The sequence below is a fragment of the Phascolarctos cinereus genome, unplaced genomic scaffold (assembly GCF_003287225.1).
Source record: "Phascolarctos cinereus isolate Bilbo 61053 unplaced genomic scaffold, phaCin_HiC Scaffold_7;HRSCAF=346, whole genome shotgun sequence".
Classification (NCBI taxonomy): Eukaryota; Metazoa; Chordata; class Mammalia; order Diprotodontia; family Phascolarctidae; genus Phascolarctos; species Phascolarctos cinereus.
The window spans coordinates 156,723,241-156,737,464 of NW_027556180.1; the positions used below are offsets into that span (position 1 = coordinate 156,723,241).

The window sequence follows — 14,224 nt, forward strand, 5'->3', positions numbered from 1 at the left end:
TAGCTCCATAAGTCCCATAATGCTTATACGGAGGCCAGGCTCCAGTGAAATTCCTCTATAAACTTTGTAGTAGTAATATGGTATGTGGATTCCCAAGTCCTTTTTCCTAACCTGTAGCTAATCTATTTAACTAAGAATTTTATTTCAAAAGTCCAAGATCTCCTATGTAGTAAGCTCCTTCTGCTTGTTCAAATGCTAAGTTGAGTCATTTCAATTCAACAAATATTGTTTTATAAAGTGGTGTTGGTTCAAGTGGTACAGATCCAATTTAAGAGAGGCCTGTCATAATAGCTATTAGTATTATTCCAGATATATCCAAAGTGAGGTGCATAATCCTAAATGAGAGGCCATAAAAATGAAAACTTCCATGATCTGAAATTGTCCTGTGAACTGACCGTCCAACTTTTTGGCTGGCCAGTCTCTATAGATATGCTATATGGTCATTCATCCAGGAATACATTCTCCTATGGTATGATAAAATTTATTGCTTGTAAATGATTTAAACCATTTGAAAAGTATCATTTAACCCTTTCCCTCTCCTGCTGCTCGAGGAGCCAGCTGCCATCATGAATGACACTGTAACCATCAGAACCAGGAAATTCATGACAAACAGACTTCTTCAGCATAAACAGATGGTTTTAGATGTCCTTCATCATGGAAAGGCTACAGTGCCCAAGACTGAAATTCGAGAAAAACCGGCCAAGATGTACAAGACAACTCTAGACATCATTTTTGTCTTTGGATTCAGAACCCATTTTTGTGGTGGCAAAACAACAGGCTTTGGCATGATTTATGATTCCCTTGACTATGCAAAGAAAAATGAACCAAAGCACAGACTTGCAAGGCATGGCCTGTATGAGAAGAAAAAGACATCAAGAAAACAGCAAAAGGAACGCAAGAACAGAATGAAGAAAGTCAGGGGTATTGCAAAGGCAGATGTCAGTGCTGGCAAAAAGAAGGAATGAAAGGAGCTATGGGAGATGTTTATCTGTGAAGATAATTTTTCATCAGAGCATAAATAAACTATGTAAAAACTTAAAAAAAAGAAAAGTATCATTTGATTTGAGCTACTTCTCATTACTCAAAGTATTTTTTAAAATTATCAGGTATGACAATGTAGGAAGATAATTTTCAGGAATGTCATTTATAGAATATACAACTGGCATGGGATGAAATATTCTGTCCAGATGAATGGAGAAAAGGGAGTTATTATAACAAAAGTCTTATCTTAGTGGTAGTATATGTAGCACCAGAGCTATAGCACTGATTCAGTGTTCTGTTACTTTCCTTCAACCACCCATTAGGTTGGTAGGGATGAGTGATGGAAAGGTTATCTTTTACCTGAGGAACACTGAACAGTGTGAATGGGAAACAAAGCAAGCATTATAGATGCCTCGTAGTCACAGCTAAATATAGTTCAAGTTCAGCTTATCTTGGTAAACATACATCAAAGTAGACAAAGAGAATGTGATGCATGCTTAGCTCCTTAATGAACAGGGACATGAATAGTTGAGTTGCCTAGTGAAAAGTGGAAGGGAGACATCTTGGACAATGGGTCTCTGATAGCCAGAATGATGCTGACCCCTAGGACAGTGGTAAATCTACAATAAAATCTAGTGTCATGGGAGGCACTGTCCAGCAAGTTTTGATAAAGCCTGTAGCCATCTTTGCGTCTTCTCCAAAAACTCCTTAGCACAGGCTGATGCCTTATTGCATTGGATACATAAATGTATTGTAGTAGTGGCCACAGGAACCCCTGGGGAGTGTTTTGCATGGAGTCTTTTGAATAGAATATGTGTGTTATAGTATGCATGTGGTGTTTTATAATCTGTGTGTTAAAAATCTGTATGTTATAAAAATAAAAGTTCAGCACCACCCATTGGGCTTTGTGGGTGAGGTAACATATCATTCTGAGTGCAGGTGGAGGCTCTCACTGGATGATAATTCCCCTGTGTTTGTGAAGTCATTGCCTTTTAGTAAGTAGTTATTCCAGTCTAACATAGAAACCTCAAGTCTGATGCCAGAGGATCCAGTGTAAAATTTCTATTTCAATTGTTGTTGTCACCTCAAACTCTGGCAGTTCAGTGCACCTATCCTTATTAGTATATTATAATAGTTTTGTATTCTAACTTCTAAGATAGTATATTGACTCTTTGGTTACAACATTCTTCTCAATCCATAACATAAAGCATAGAGATGTGATACTAACTGATGAAGGAGAATACCTTCTGAATCTGTGGTTGGACAGATCTCGAGGCAGTATGTTCTAGGAGGTGTTTCGTGTTTTTGTAGCTGAGCAGCATGGCATACTGGATATAAGCTGACACTGTTCCAAAAGACCGAATGAATAGTGTTTAAGCCCTGCCTTTGACAAATATGGACTGGATGACTATAGACAATTCATGTCACTTAACCTCTAAATGTTATACCTAACTCCTTAAGGTCATAATTGCAAAGAAGGGACTAGCACACACTGGGAAGAGAGTGTTTTCATGTCTGAGATTTCTCTATACCATTGACATCATAGGCCCAGTATCCATCCCTAACTCTTAATCTAATCATATGGGTTCCCAGGAAACGTTTTTCTATGAGCAAGAAATGATGGAGGGAAACACACTATCACAGTGAGAAGTGACACCTGACAGCCTGACAATGGGAAAGGTGTCAGAAGAACTGAAACAAACAAACAAAAAACTGAAAAATACCTTTCAAAGGTAATAGTCAAGAGCAAATTAATGTAGTTGCTTAAAACTAAGGGTGTGCTGGAGCTGGATTGAAGCAGCTCAAGAGAACCAATTATGAAATTTTCAGCGTGAGCATTTGCACCTCAGAAATTGCCAAGTTCAAATCAAGGCTTGATTTACTGCTTTATTGATTATCTAGACTCAAGAAAATGATGAGAAGGGTTAATAATGAAGCTAAAACTTGAAAGTGTGTCATAGGGGCTAGCTCAAGAAAGTCTTTCAGGGAGGAACGGGAAGGCTCTAATTAAGAAATAGGAAAGGAGAGGAGAAAGGGGAGTTTTGTGAATCAGAAAAGGTTCCTGGGGACATTGCAGATGGATAAGGAAACACAGGGCTCTAAATACAGCTCTAAATATTCCCTGAGAAAATGGCTGCTTAGAGGCAGCAACCAGCTCAACTCTCTTAACATTCCCTTCCAAACAACTTTAAAATAATGCTTTAAATAAAATTTTGGAGCAGCAGAGCCAACAATGTCCCAGAGGGAGACATTTTTCCAGCCTAAGACAACTAAGGAGGTCAGCCGTAGAAATCTGTGATACAAGGGTGGGTGCTGGCCCAGAGCACAGGAAGAGCACGAGGGGTGGGCATTGGAGCCAGGGGCAACAAGTGGCACCAGCAGCAGAGGCTTCAGGAGCTCTCAGACTGGAGATGGTAAGGGGATCACACAATCGGTCAGAAAGAGATTACAGGTAACTTATCCTTTGCTGGCACTGGGTAAGGAACTGGTCACAGTTCCAAGGCCAAGAAAAGTGCTAGTGCTTGCAGCTGCAGGGATTCAGAGCCCCTTCCTGAGCAAAGACAGAGTACAGACTAGGAAAGCAATGAGCATATCTCTCCCAGGATCACACTGCCTTGGAAGCACTAAAAAAACCTTGCAGACCCCCAGGACTAGCTCTGAAAATGGCAGCAGAAAAAAAAAATGTGAAGCTTAAGACAGTACCACCCACCCCAAGGTGAGCAGAGCCCAAATTTAACACAAAATTCAAAGTCAAGAAATAGGCTGGAAAAAATAAGCAAACAACAACAACAATAACAAAAAAGAGAACTTGACCATAAAAAGCAACTACAGTGGCAGGGAAGACTAAGGAGACCAAGAAGAAGATAGAAATATGAAAATAGCTATAAACAAAGCTAAAAAAGCTAATTGTTCCTCAAACCCAACAAAAATTCCTGGAAGAGTTAAAGAAAGAGGGAAGAGTGGTAGAAAAAATTGGGAAAAGAAATGAGAGTGATGCAGGAAAATTATGAAAAGAAAATTAAAAGATTGGCAAAAGAGGCACAAAAACACTGAAGGAAATAACATCTTAAAGAACAGAATCAGCCTAATGGTAAAAGAGGCACAAAAATTCACTAAAGAAAAGATCTTAAATAGCAGAATGGGCCAAATGGAAAAAAAAATTTACAAAAGCTTACTAAAAAAAATCATTCCTTAAAACTTGGAATTGGACAAGTGGAAACTAATGACTCAATAAGAGATCAAGAAAAAATAAAGCAGTCAAAAGAATGAAAAAAAATAGAAAAAATGTGAAATATGTCATTGGAAAAACAACTGACCTAGAATCAAGGAGATGTAATTTAAAAATTATTGTACTACCTGAAAGCCATGATGAAAGAAAGAGCCTAGACATCATATTTCAATAAATTATCAAGGAAAACTGCCCTGGTATCTACGATTCAGAAAGTAAAATAATAATTGAAAGAATCCACTGATCACCCCTGAAAGAGATCCCAAAATGAAACTCCCAGGACTATTATAGTCAGATTCCAGAGCTCTCAGGTTAAAAAGGAAATATTTCAAGCAGCCAGAAAGAAACAATTCAAATATCGTGGAGCTACAGTAAAGATCACACAAGATTTAGAGGCTTCCATGTTAAAAGAGTGAAGGGGCGTAGAATATGATATTCTGGAAGGTGAAGGAGCTAGAATTACCACCAATAATAACTTACCCAGCAAAACTGAGTATAATACTTAGTGGGAAAATTGATTTTTAATGAAATAAGGGACTTTCAAACATTCCTGAGGGAAAGAGCTGAGCTGAATAGAGAATGCAGCAATCAAACACAAAACTCAAGAGAAACATAAAAAGGTAAACATGAAAGAACAGTCATAAGAGAGCCAGAGTTAAACTGTTTACATTCCTATATGAGAAGACGATACATGTAAACTCTTAAGAATTTTGTCATAATTAGGGCAGTTAAAAGAAATTTATGTAAGATAGGGCATTAGTGTGAATTGATTATGTTGGAATGATCTCCAAAAAAGAAAAAAAAATGAAGGCGTGGAAAAGGGGGATGCTCTGAGAGAAAGAGGAAGGGAGATGTAGAATGAGGAAATTTTTCTCACATAAAAGAGACATGCAATGAAGCTTTTATAGTGGAGAGGAAAATGGGAGATGATGGTGTTGGGCAATGCTTGAACCTTGCTATCATAAAAATTGGTTCAAAGAGGGAAGAATATATAAACACGTTCAGCTGGATATAGAAATCTAAGTTAATGTCTAAGGAAATTGAAGGGGAAGGGAACAACAGAAACGGAGGGGTACGATAAAAGTTAGGGCACAGAAAGGGAGGCAGAAGTTAGAAGCAAAAGAGATCTTTGAAGAGGTACAGCATAGAAAGAGATAGAGAAGAAACAAAAGAAAATGAGATGGAGGGAAATACACAGTTATCTTAACTGTGAATGTGAATGAAATGATCTCACTCATGAAATGGAAGCAGGTAGCAGAGTGGATTAGAAACCAGAATCCAACAATGTATTGTATATAACAGACACACTTGAAGTAGAAAGACACACACAGAGTTAATTAAAGGGTTGGAGCAGAATCAGATATGTGTCAGCTTCAGTAAAAAGACAGGAGTAGCAATAATGATCTCAGATTAAGGAAAAGCAAAAATAGACCCAATAAAAGAAATAATCAAGGAAACTACATTTTGCTAAAAGGTACCATAGACAATGAAGAAATTAAAAAAAACATTACTACCAGTTTCTCTGACAAAGGCCTCATTTCTCAAATATATATTGAGTATAGAATTGAATCAAATTTATAAAATAAGAGTCATTTCCCAAATGGTCAAAGGATATAAGCAGGGAGTTTTCAGAAGAAGAAATGAAAGCCATTTGTGTGTGTGTGTGTGTGTGTGTGTGTGTGTGTGTGTGTATAAAACTATTAACTATTGATTACAGAAATACAAATTCAAACAACTCTGAGGTACCACCTCACACATATAAGAAATGATAAATGCTAGAAGGAGTGAGGGAAAAATAGGTACACTAATGAATTCTTGGTAGAGTAGTAAACTGGTCCAACCATTCTGGGGAATAATTTGGAATTATGACTAATAGGCCTTTGACTCAATAATACCACTATTAGGTCTGTATCCCAAAGAGATAAAAAAAGGACCTATATATACAAAACTATTTATAGCAGCTCTTTTTATGGTGGCAAAGAATTGGAAATCCAGGGGACGCACATCAATTGGGGAAAGGCTGAAGAAGCTATGGTATATGATTGTGTCAGACTACTGTGGTGCTATTAGAAATGACAAGCAGGATGCTTTCTGAAAAACCTGGAAAGATTTGCATGAACTGATGCTTTTCTTTATTTTCTTTATTTTTTTTTGGAAATATGGCTAATATGGAAATAGATTTTGTGCGATTTCACATGTTTGATTAATATCACGTTGCTTGCATTTTTGGTGGGCAGGGGAGGTACGAGACAGAGGGAGATAATTTGGAACTCAAAATTCAAAAAGAAAAAGTATTTCAAAAAATTAATAATAAATTTCTTAAAAGTTAAAAAAAAGTATGTCATGGTTATATCTGGCTCCCACCTTCAGCTATTTATTAAACATTTACTAGCATTCCTTTGCACTGAACCCTACTCGTCTTCAATAGTCCAGAAGGATACTACTGTGTGGCAGTGGGTGGAGTGCCAGCCTGGGGTCAAGAAGATTCATCTTCCTGAGTTCAAATCCAGCCTCAGACACTTACTAGTTGTGTGACCCTAGGGAAGTCACTTAACCCTACTCACCTTAGTTTCCTTATCTGTAAAATGAGCTGGAGAGAGAAACTGCTCTAGTAGTTTTGTCAAATGAGTTTGTGAAGAGTTGGACATGAAATGATTGAACAAAAATCCCACCACAAAAAAATAATGATTTTTAAAATGGTAATGTTGAATCATCAGAAAAAGTGTTAATCATTTTCAGTATACTTTGTCTTATAAGACGTCGGAGGGCATAATTAATTTTGGAAAGATTTCTATTAAGGGGGTTACATGAACAACAACAAAGGTTTTCTCCTTCTGAAATGCATTGAGTTTCCACTTTGCACATAAGCTTGGCAATTTACCCCAACTCCACCTCCCAGTTGAGGTTCAGCCCTTTCCCAAACTCTGAAATGAATTTAGATTCTGTGTAAGGAGGATATACTGTGTCTAGGGACTATCTAAATGACTTACCTAGTAGATCCACTTTGACATTAAAATTCTGTTTTTCAAGTAATTAAGTTCTTGTCTTCCCCCTAAATTTAAGCCCTTGATTGCACCTCATTTTGCTAGAAACTGAGAGCTCTGACATCTACCTTGGTTTACCAGTGATTATTACAAATTGCAGCCTCTTTCATCTACCTCAGTTTCCCTTGGATTTTGACCTTGTCTCTTCTATTTCCCTTTGACTTGATTCTTACTTTAAGACCCAGGCTGCTACTTGTGGCTAATTAACTTGATCAATACCAGTCAATACAGAAAATTGAAGTTGCAGAATAATTTTTTCTTTTCTGTCTGCTTAGCCCATTGATTTCCCAACCTGTGGGCTATAGACCACCAAAGGGCTATAGAATTACTACAAGAGGTCTGAGACTACAATTATGCACGAAGCATTGTCATTTGATCTTTTTTTAGCCTAAATATGCTTATCTGAAATTTTCCACCTCCTTCATTTATTCTTTTCAGGCAAATAAGCAAGTCTAATATGTCTTCCACATGGCAAGTCTCATTAAGACATAAGCTGCTTGAGAGTTGAGGTTATTTCATTCGTTGTATTTTTATCCCCAGTGCCTAGCACAGACTGGCACATAATGCTATATAAATATTTTTTTTTTATTGAAAACCTGTGACATACTTGAAGGATCAGCTGCAATTCTTTACCTCTGTTACCCCAAGCAAATCTTCTTTTCTCCAAGTTAAACATATCTAATTCATTCCTTTCACTTTTTTTATATACCTGCTATTATACACGGAACTATGATTTTCAAAGTAGATGGATTTGGTGAATGAACTTTGGTGCATCCAATCCATGCTATCTTTATTTTGAGGTCTTGGAAAACCAATTCTGTTATTTATATGGCATTGTCATCATCTTTGTGAATTGGGTAGCATTTTGCCCCTGGACCAATCTGGTTAAAGATGTTTTGCCCGGGGTATAAGATATAAGGGAACACCAATACTCACTATTGGTACTGTAGATCCAGATAACATCCAGATCTATTTGGTCTAGATCTTGGAGTCCCAAGAATTTTTAGTAATTTGGGATCTTTTCTCATAGGAGCCTTGGTAGCTCATGCCCTTTTTCATGCAATGCCATCTCTGACCACAGGTTTTTGAAAGTAGGTGTTGACTATAAGAAACAGCTCCAAATGATGGCACAGCACCACCCACTAGAAGACTTCAGCATCACACGCACGCACAGAGACACACAGGCACAAGTGTGCAGCCAAAGTCATTTCTATGGAGAATGCATTACAAACTTTTTAATGAGGTGTCAGAACCAGAGACTTAATGTGAACTTCTGTAATTTCACACTCATTCTGTGAGGGGGAAAATTAAAATTTCCAGCTGCTGCATAAGATACAAAAATTCACAGAACACTTATAAAGCCCCCTTTCCTCCTCACATGGAAGAGATTATGGCTACAGCTGCTGTAACTCTGTTGTTACACTCAGTGTAGGGGGTGTCATGAATCACTCCGCACCAAGACCTATTGAAAGAGCACAGAGGGCCACCATCCTTGGTGGGATAGGGATTGGCAAGGAAGCTTTGGAATGCTGGGCAGCTAGAATGGCTGTGGTCACATGATAGGCTCAAGTCTACATTTTCAGTATTTGTTAGTTAATTCATAGTAGTAGAATATACTTCAAAATTAGTCTAAGTTGAACTTTGGTTCAATCAATTATCTGAGTTCTGCCAATATGGTAGTGATGTAACAAGAGTCTCAGCTACCCTAGTTTCTGTAGTCCTGACAATATGAAGCTAGAGGAGTGCTATGAAAGCAAAAGATGGAACACTTTTAACAAGAAGGGTCTAGACACAACTAGAGGGACTTTGAGAGTGGTTGCCCATCATTCTTCTACTTTCAGATTGTAGTGAGACAAACATAATAGATATCATCAATGCAACAGTGATACTCATCCTATAGATGTGAAAGTCAAAGAAAGGTCCTGCCTTCAATGAACCTTTAATCTAAAAACAATAAGATAGGAAGAGAATAAAGTGTTTTAAATTTGCATTTTGCTTCTATACTGCAAACATCTGTTAACTCACTACCAGCTGTTCTAAGCATCTATTGTTTCAACTTTAGTCTTAGCTTTCCTTGGATGATAATGATGATAGTGGTGGTGGTGGTGATGGTGATAATAATATTAAATAGCATTTACATAAAATTTAAGGTTTGGAAAGCACATTACATATGTTATCTCATGACCACTTAAATAGCAGGCTCTATAATTATTATTTCCATTTTACAGATGAAGAAACTGAAACACAAAGTTACATAGGTAGTAAGTGTCTGAGCCAGGATTCAAACTCAGGTCATGCTATATCCATGTTTAGCACTCTATGTACTGCACTACCTAGCTGTCTTTTTATAGGTTGCTAAAAACTTCAATATAGGGCTTTCTTCCTCTAGTATCCTTATCTTTCTCAGACTCATTAACTGTAAAAACTGGGGCAGGAATGCTTCAGAGTCAGCGTTATGCAACATTGGGTGATTGTGCAGTGGTAGGGACTCTTACTAATGAAATTCAATGTGACTTTCAGATTTTTGCCAGGACTCTTCAGATATCTAAAATAGTACCTAAACAGTATCTAAAATAGATGGTACTTTAGGAAACTCCATTGACTCAAGTGACAAGTTTTTTCAGTTAGAAAATTCAATTGAAAGTAGCAATGGTTCTACATCAGAATGTGTAGACACAACTGAAAGGGACCTTGAGAGAGATTTTATTTCATTCTTTTGCTTTTAGATCACAGTTGTGCCACCTGAGTCTGAAAAAGTAAACATAGATTCAAGAGGTGCCAAAGGTATGCCTAGTGAATACCTTAGGCTCTTCGAGCAGCCAGTTAAGTGAAGAATGATACAAGTTATCAGCAGTCATCTCCTTTCTTAGGGAATACTTGCTTCTATGTCTGATCCCTCTTTGCTACTGAGGAATTACTTTTGATTAGGAGTTTGAAAGCAAAGATGGTGATTAGTTTTTTTGACTTTTACCTAAGAAACCTCTGGGGTAACATTTTGGCTCGAACCTCTTCTACCTTAATTAGTTTGCTGAAACATTAATCCATATATTCAGTGCTAAAAGACTCAACTTCAGTAATTGTTTATAGGCCTCCCAGCCATCTGAAGTATTGGGACTTAATATAGAGTCTAGCTACCAGATTAACCTCAGGAATACACTAGGTAATGAGATGATTTTCCACAAAATGGGAATTTTACTCTAAGATACAGAAACATAATATGCAGAGTGCACTGAGCATGGGCCTGGCAATATGCCTCTGATATTCAGTTAGCTGCCAAGACCAATTGCTTTGTTTTCAATATTTCTACAATAGGCCCATTCCTTTTTCCCACTGACAAACCTAGTCCCTTGTCCTTTCATATTGGGACTACTAGAACCACAGAGTAACAGAGAGTGAGAGCTGGGAAGGAATCTTAGAGATGATCTAATCCAACCCTTCATTTCATAAAGGAGGAGATGAAGATCCACAAGGGGTAAAAAAACTTGACCAATGTCACCCTGAGACTCAGCAGTGAAGTTTTATTTAAAAAAGGCATACCGTTTCTTCTTTTCTCTAACCTATAGTCCTTCCAAGCCCCATACTTTTTCACTTCTGTCTTTGTATCCCCAGGGCTTGACATAGTGTGTGAAACATAGTAGGTCTTAATTCATGATTTTTGATTGAATGAATGAGTAAATGTTATACAATTAAATGGTCTTGCCTTGGACGGCATTCTTATAGCCCTCTCATGGGTTGTAATTACCTTCTGAGTTAAATATAATCCTTTGATTGAGCCTTAATACCTTTCCATCTATCTGAAGTCTTATAGATCTCACTGTGGATCAGCCCATAATTTCTATTTTAGTAAAACTAACCATCCTGTGTTTTTTTTAGTTTTATTCCTTATGTCACACTGACTCAGAAGGTTTGATCAAAGTGCCATATATGGACCATCCTTATAAGATCATAGATTTAGAATTAGGTAGAATCCTCTCTAGTAATTTTTTTATTATTTTTTGAAAATGAGACACTGAGATCAAAAAAGATGCAATGACTTACCAATGGTCGCATAGGTAGTTTACTTTAAGCTGCCTTTGAAAATATGTCTTCTAACTCTAGAACTATCACTTTTTCTAATGAACCTTGCCACAAATTCTCTCTCAGGGTTGGGTTCCTGCTGTTCCTACCAATGTACAATTTTAACACTTTCTCAGATAAGTATTTTAGCAATTTGGATATGATGTCACCAAATTCTGTCATTGTAATGTGACCACGCATCCAAATAGTGAGAATAAGCCAATAGTGTTTTCCCTGATATTTCAGATAATTTTTCTTCGACTTAGCTCACCCAACTTGGGCATGTATTTTCCTTATTATCACAAGATTAGCTTATTCCATCTAAGATAGAGACTGATAAATGGAACTCCCAGGACTAAAAACTCTATTTACGAATGAATGAAGGTAGGCACCTTCCCTGCTATTTATAATCTTAGAGATTTGCTAGTACACTGAGAGATTATTGACTTGTTTAGGGTCACAAAACTAGTATTGCATGTATCAGATTAAGTATTTGAGCCCATCCATGGCTTCCTGGTTTTAGGGCAAGCTTCCTATCCATTGTACCATATTGCCTCTTCATTTATCAAAAACAAATCTTCATATGACACTTCTAAATTTAAACCATGACTACCATTATTTTTATGTAAACTTAAAGAAAAATTTAAACAACTTGTCCAAAATAAACACTTATGTATGAAACGGGCCTCTTTTCACTAATCTAAGCTTTGTTTTGGAAACTCATCCTGAAATTCAGGTTAGAGTTAAGCAGTCTTTACGATGATTTTTTCTCCATTATCTAATATATCTTTTAGAGTCAATCTATCCCTTTAAAAATGAATATGGACAATTCTATCCTTCCCTCACCTCCCCCCAATCCTAATCATTGACTATAGTTATTACTCTAACAAATAGAAAACCTTAATTTTCTTTTTCATCTCTTATTTGAGAAGCCCTGTTTCTTTTCCTAATATAGGCAGAAAAGAAAATGAACAATCTTGGCAAGTAGGAAGGTTGGAATCTGAATGATTAGGTTCTTTTCACTTAAAAAAAAAGTTTCTCTAAAAGTTTCTCTCAATGGTTTTCTAGCTTTTTTTTCCTAAATAGGAAAGGACTCAACTCCAATTTCCTTCTCCCATTAGCTCTCAGACTGGGAGCTTGTTTAAACTTTTTTATATACAATTGTTGGATCTGGATGTAACTTTATTACTATTTACAGCCCCCTTAGAAATGGCTTCAGCTTACAAATTGCATTAGGTAAAGAGTTTCCAGAGACTGTTTTATTTAAGGTGCTTTATTCCTTGTGCAGACCAAAATATTTGAAATGAAACTTTAATAAAACTTTTGGACAATTATTTAAACTGATTGTATTTCACTTTTCATGTCTACAGCATTACTTCCTTCATTTGACTCCTTTCTTTTTCCAATAAGCTGTCTTGACTGTCCACCTGTTTAACACAGTCTTTCAAAAGCCCTTCTTTATCAATCTGTTGTTATGATTCTGACTTATGCAGTCTCTCTTGATTATTTATTTGTCTTGGTAGTAGAGAGTATTCTGGGATTGAAGTCAGAATGATCCAGGTTCAAATAGAACCTCTACTACTTATTAGCTTTTGTGACCATGGGCAAGTCACTTAACTAGTCTATAATTCATTTTCATCATCTGGAAAAGTAGAGATCATCCCTATAGTAGCTACCTCTTAAAATAATGAGGCTCAAATGAGATGATGTGTCTAAATTATTTTGCCAAATTTTAAGTGTTATATACATGCCAGTGACAGAGACAAGAAGTTGAAGCAAATAAAGAGCCGGCCTTAGAGTCAGAAAGACTAAATTTAAGGTCTAATTTGGATACATATTAGTTGTGGGACCTCGGCAAGTTACCTAAACTGTCAGAGTGGCTCATGGGATTCCTTAAGATTACTGGAAAATATTTGTTGGTCTGTGTTGCTACAGTGAGTTTTTTCACTGGGTGTTCCCTAATGTAATGAAATCACAGGTCTGGCCCACCCTGAAATACACAAAAATGAATGGTTAGAGATGTGTGTGTGTGTGTGTGTGTGTGTGTGTGTGTGTGTGTGTGAGAGAGAGAGAGAGAGAGAGAGAGAGAGAGAGAGAGAGAGAGAAAGACAGAGAGACAAAGAGAGAGAAACAGAGAGACAGAGAGAGACAGAGACCAGAGAGAGGCAGAGACCAGAGAGAGAGACAGAGAGGCAAGAGACAAGACACAGAGAAACTGAGACAGAGACACAGAGACAGAAGCACAGAGAAACAGAGACACAGAGGCAGAGACCGAGACACAGAGACCAGAGAGAGAGACACAGAGAGAGAGAGACAGAGAGACAGAGAGACAAAGATAGAGATACAGAGAGAGAGAGAGAAAGAGAAAGAGAAAATAGAGATAGAGAGATCAATAGATTGAATCTAAGAGTGAATGAATGAATGAACGAATGAAAGAATGAATAAAAGCTAGTCTTTATAGCAGTAATGGTATCTTCTCTCCTAACTTGGGTATCATCAGGGCTCATATTGCAGCTAAGCTAAGAAGCAGCTAAGCAGGAATGAGTAGCACTGGTAGAACACCCCCACCATGAAAAGTTATCACCTCTAACAGAGATTTTGTGTTATAAATTTTCATTTATTGACATCATGCTTTCCTTACCTTATTTCCTCTTGGTTTAAATTCATTTAGAAAGTATCTTTTTAGTCCTCTCCATAGATAATATCTTTAGTTTTTACTTTAGCATGTGTCCTGTATAATACTCTTTTGGATCAAGAATACTTTCTTTGGTTCCTCATTCAATTCGATGCCTTCTGGGCTTGGCAATTGTCCCAGCAGATATTAGCTGTTCCTCCTTTGTCTCTGTAGAGTGTGGTAGGTATTAAAGGGCTTGCAAGTCTTTTCTATTTTGTACTATGTATATAACCTCTTCCA

At 37.1% G+C, this 14,224-nt stretch overlaps 1 pseudogene; it reads left to right on the top strand.

Annotated features, from left to right (window-relative positions):
* Window positions 1-551: 551 nt before the first annotated feature.
* On the top strand, window positions 552-980 carry LOC110198223 (small ribosomal subunit protein eS24 pseudogene; annotated as a pseudogene).
* Window positions 981-14,224: the final 13,244 nt, after the last annotated feature.